Raw genomic sequence first — 5,947 nt, forward strand, 5'->3', positions numbered from 1 at the left:
AGCCCCAGCGTCATTACTTACAGTCAGGCCGTCCCTCACTAGCCGACCCAAGTGCGAACAATTAAATGGGGACAGCTAAACACCAAGCCAGGGGCTACTGGTTCTCACACTCCAGCTGCATCAGAATCCCGGGGGCTTGTTAAAAACAGACTGCTGGGCCCCACCCCAGAGTTTTCGCCGGATATTTGCATTTCTAAGAAGTTCCCAGTGGGTGCTGGGCTGGTCTGGGCCACTCTCACTGAGGCAGTGTGTGGTAAAGGATTGGGTGTGTGGTGGCCTGATAATGGTGCAGAATCTGTCCCAACACATTTAAGAATGCTCAAATTTGCTAATATTCCCACAGCTGTGCAAGTAAGTACCATCATATCATCCCCTGGTGGAGCAAGGGAATCACTCTGGTCCAGGGTGGGGTGCTATGAGGCCAAGGAGCTTACGGAGGGGCTAATTTACAACAACATGGCCAACAATGCCCTCCTAAACCTTCACAGTGGCTCCCAGGGAGTGGGAAGCCTCGCTGCTCCATCTCTGAAAGGCCAGGTCTATGCACATAACTATTTGGTAATACAGAAAAGTCAAAAAGGTGATAGTATTTAGTGATCAATGGAAAGTCAATTCCAACATAATTCAACCAGCAGCCCAACGTTTGACTTTGAAGGGGCAGCTCCCACCGCAGTCACACATTATTTTTTGTGGCCAACCAAATCCTAAGCCTACTGTGCTGAAAGCACCACTGAGTGTCTGAGCTTCTGGGAGGTGACTAGTGCTACTCAGATGGGACCTATGACTACGTGGGCTTGAGTTGCTCACAAACCACGTGACCTGGTTTCAGCATTTCGAGGGCATTCTTTCCAGGATTTTTGAAGTTCAAGTAATTAAGGCCGAGTGGTTAAATCTCATGCAGCCCCTCATACCAGTGACCACAGTCATGCGTCCTCTTGGATCGCATGGCTGATAAAAACTACAACACTGTGCCACGTGGTTTTAGAAAGAAAACGTGAAACTAAGTAGGCAAGAACTGTACACACTGGAATCCACACATACGTCCCACCCTTATCTCCCACTTTTCCTTAGTTTTCTCCATTGTCATTCCCCTGAGGCATGGCTTGTCTATGCTTATTTGTCTTCTCTGTTGACAAATTGTTAGAGCAATCATCCTTAAATTCATTTTGGATGTCATTTCAAGGGGCACTTCTCCTTCTCCTGTTAAAAACAGTCTTGCCTCATTTCAGTTTTATTTTTTTCTCGCCTTTCCGTGAACAATCTCTTCCTTGGCCAGCTATTGAGTAACGACATTGAGTCAAAGATATATTTGCCTTAATGCAGGCAAACCAAACAGGAGCTCCGTGGCTGAGAGAGACCCAAGGGCCAGATAAAAGGCCAAGAGGCTTTCTCACAGCTAAGTGTGAGCTGCATCCACCAAGTTCCAAATTCACCTGCAGGGTCCTTCTGCAGAAAGGTTGCTGGTAAAAATACTTACGTAGAGCAAAAAAGCAAGGATTAGGGAGGGACTTGCAGGCTTCAGAGTCACCTTAGATCATTTTTTTAATTGGACAATTTAGAAAGAAGTCATTTTATTTTCAGCATACATATAAATGCTGTGTTCTATGGTTTATAGTTTTATATTTAATGAAGACTATTTTTAGGGCAGTTTTAGGTTTACAACAAAATTGAGAGGAAGGTACAGAGATTTCCCAGAGCCCCCTTATAATCAACAACACTCACCAAAGAAGTACCTTTGCTACCAAGGATGAACCTGCATAGACACAAATTTACCTTGGCACCCTCATGGTGTACATTCTGTGGGTTGGAAAAACGTATAATGACATATATTCAACATTATATTATCAAACAGAATATTTTCACTGCCCTAAAACTCTTCTGTCCTCTGCCTGTTTGTCCCTGCCTGCCACCCCCATGCCCATCAGCTATTGACCTTTCCATTGTCTCTGTAGTTTTGCTTTTCCAGAGAGTCATATAATTGGGATCAAACAGACTGATGTCTTTCACTTAGTAATACACATTTAAGGTTTCTCTATATGTTTTGTGACTTAATAGAGCATTTCTTTTTAGCACTGAATCATATTCCATTGTCTGAATGGACCACAGTTTATTTATCCATCACCTACCAAGATATCTTGGTTGCTTCCAAGTTTAAGCAATTATGAATGAAGCTGCTATAAAAATCTGCACACAGGCTCTTGAGTGGACTTAAGTTTTCAACTGCTTTGGGAGATTGTGATTGCTGGATTGTATGACGAGAGCATGTGTAGTTTTGTAAGAAACTGCCAAGTGATCTTGCACAGTGGCTGCACCATTTTTATTTCCCACCAGCAGGGAATGTTCCTATTGCTCTACTTCCTTGCCAACATTTAGTGTTGTCGCTGTTCCAAATTTGGGCCACTCTAATAGGTGTGTAGTGGTGTCTCATTGTTTCAATTTGCATGTCCCTAATGACATATGATCCAGAGCATCTTTTCATAGTTTACTTGCTATCATATATCTCCTCTGGTGAGGGGTCTCTTACAGTCTTTGATCCATTTTTAAATTGGGTTGTTTTCTTATTGTTGAGTCTTACGAGTTTTTTGTATATTTTAGGCAATAGTCCTTTATCAGATGTGTCTTTTGCAAACATACTCTTCCCATCTTGTGGCTTTTCTTCCAAATTCTCTCAGCACTTTCAGAGTAGAAGGGCTTTTGCTTTGTTTGTTTTAAGAGAGAGAGAGAGAACACGAGCAGAAGAGCAGAGGGAGAGAGAGTTTTATATCTTTCTTGTGAATCTATATACCTTTTAATTCCTTTTCTTATTTAATTGCATAAATAAGGATTCCCAGTACAGTGTTAAAAAGTAATGATAGGAAAGAATACTTGCCTTGTACTAGATCTGAGAAAGCTTTGATTTTCTCACCATTAAATGTGATCTTAGTTGTATGTTTTTGTAGGTAATCATGAAATTGAGGAAATTCCCCTCTATTTCAAGTTTACTGAGAGTTTTTTTAAAAATCATGAATGACAGTTGGATTTTGTCAAATGTTTTTTCTGCATCTACTAATATGATCATGTTTTCTTTTTCAGTTTGTTGACATATTGGATTATATCAATTGATTTTCAAACGTTGAACCAGCCTTACATACCTGGGATAGATCTCAATTGGTTATGGTAGAGAATTCTTTTTACATTTTGGGGGATTTGATTTGCTACTATTTTGTTGAGAATTTTTGTGTTTATGTTTATGAGAGATATTGTGTAGTTGTCTTGTAATGCAATTTATATCACTTTACTAATAAACATTAATAATGAAATTGGTGGGCTACTGTCACAAGGAAGAGCTTCTCTGTGCATTTGTTGCACATTCTTTATTAATTTTGTGCTCTACCTTAGATAGGTATGGCTAGGTCTACAGGCTTTGGAGACAGAGTGGGTTTGGACATAGGGTCCATGTTATGCTAACTGGTTACCCTGTGCAAGTGAGTTGTCAATTGTCCTAAGTCTCCATTTCCTCATCTGCAAAACAGATTTACTGAAAAATAGTAGGTACACCATCTCACAGGGTTTGTGTGAAGATTAATTAGTATAATCCAGGTATGATGCTTGAAATATAATTTTAAATAAATATATAGTGTTATTTCTGTTATTTGCCTAACCTATATCTTATTGTTTTAATATGAGCTAAAAACTCGGGCACGTGGGTAGCTCAGTTGATTGAGTCTTGGTTTTGGCTCAGGTTATGATCTCAGGGTCATGTGATCAAGCCCTGCATCACATTCCACACTCAGTGCAGAGTCTGCTTGAGATTCTCTCTCTCCCTCTTCCTCTGCCTCTCCCATTTGCACTTGCTCTCTCTCTCAAATACATAAATAAATCTTTAAAAAAATATGAGCTTAAAATACTTTTTGTCCTTCTTATAATATTTTATGTAGGATTTTTTTTTAATATTTTTAGTCTATTCTCTGGAGTCTTTTCCTGTGGCACTGTGATATTGCACATTGATGCCTGTAAAATAAGTCTTACTTAAATTTAGCAGTGATTTTTTTTTCATATATAAAGTAACATTAACATCTCCTAAAAAGCTATAAAATGGAAAACTCTAATCATTACACATTAATAAACACATGTGTATTGTGGCTTCTGGTTTATAAACTAGCATCTACACTCAAGCAGTCTTCTGAATAGGAGTTTTCTATACAGTACATTTGTTTTTCACATTGTGTGTTATTTTTCTAGATGTTTTTTCTCTGTACCTAGATGATTATACACTTTGAATTGGAAGGAATATTAGCATCTGCCTAGGTGAACCTCTCTTTCAAAACCAAAATCCCTGATGTAGGGGTATAGGGAGGGTGGTAGAATGAGGGAAAGTTGTGTGGTGGTGCCCAGTTTAGGTTTGCATAGCCAAAGTTACCCTGGAGCAAGGATACACATTTATTCATTTAAAAAATTCTTTCTGATACTGAACTGAAATTTACTTCTCTGTAACTTCTTCCCTTTGGTCCTAATCTGGTCTGAAGCTACAGGAAAAATATGAAATACATCTGAAATATGCTTATTGGAATATGAAATAATATGAAACCCACAGGAGAACCCCAAGTGTCTGAAGACACTTACACTCCCTTTACACCTGTCTTCCTGGGCCCAGGTAAACTTGTTTGAGTCTTTCCTCTGTGGAAGTTTCTAGAGCTTTACTATGCAATCCAGCTTTCTTTTGAAAAGGGGACATTTTCATGCTTGCCTTGAAACGCTCAAGAAATCTTGTAAGTTGTTTACCAATTCTTCCCCATGGTTGCCAGCATAAACACTTCTACACACATGCATGGAAGTGTGGACAAAAAAATTGCTTTCAGTTCTTCTTTGAAATTAGGGGGTGACCAGAAATCATTCATATCAAGAACGGCTGTAATTTCTTCAATTTCTCCAGAAACAGTGAAGTCTTACTTTCAGGCAGATAGTGATTTTTTTCCCCAAAAACTCCACATTTCTAACATAATTCGAGATAACTACCTTACATAGTTCAATATGTCGGATTCATCTTGATTGAAAGGTGTTAAATGAAACTTCTGGGTCTGTAGTCATGATACCACGTTGTCTTCCCTGAAGAGAATGCAGTACATAACACAAATGTTTGCTGCAAATTAAACTTTCAGCCATCTCCAACCACCTGACAGAGTGGCCCCAAAAATGCTGCCCTGCCTAGCATACTGACAGTGAAGAGCTTCTTGCACCCAGGTGTGAAGGGCCAGCCATCCTCAGCTCATCCAGGAGGGCACAGCGAACTGTATACTGGCCCAGGCCCCAATGGGCGAACAGCACAAACCCAAAGAGATTACCCTCCTCTGAACAGCTCTGGCTATCACATGTGCCTAAACTACTTTCTGATGAAAGAAAAGCTCAGGACACAACCTACCAAGTTGTTCAGAAAAAGAATGGCAAAACCATTCACAACAATATAAAACACACTTTAAACCGCATACATTCTTCATTTTTATCTTTAAATAGATTTCTTTAAAGATTTTATTTATTTATTCATGAAAGATACAGAGAGAGAGGCAGAGACACAGGCAGAGGGAGAACCAGGCTCCATGCAGGGAGCCTGACGTGGAACCCCAGGATCACACCCTGGGCCCAAGGCAGGTGCTAAACCGCTGAGCCACCCAGGGATCCCTCTTTAAACAGATTTGTGCTGGGCACTTTCACGTTGGGTTCTGCTCACAAGATAGGCATTATTATCACCATTTCTAGATGAACTAAAGGAGGCTGAGGACCTGCTCAGATCACTTTAAAGGAACAAAATGAGTTGGACTGAGATTTTCTTACTCCAGACTAAGCCTTCCCTTCACTGTTGCCACCAGGTGTGAAGATGCAAAAAACCAACGAATCAATCCAACACTATGAACCAAGGCAAAAAAAAAAATTATTAGTTTTGAAATCTAAAAAATTTGTGCCAGTAAAGTGC

This window comes from Nyctereutes procyonoides, unplaced genomic scaffold, assembly GCF_905146905.1.
Source record: "Nyctereutes procyonoides isolate TBG_1078 unplaced genomic scaffold, NYPRO_anot_genome, whole genome shotgun sequence".
Taxonomy (NCBI): domain Eukaryota; kingdom Metazoa; phylum Chordata; class Mammalia; order Carnivora; family Canidae; genus Nyctereutes; species Nyctereutes procyonoides.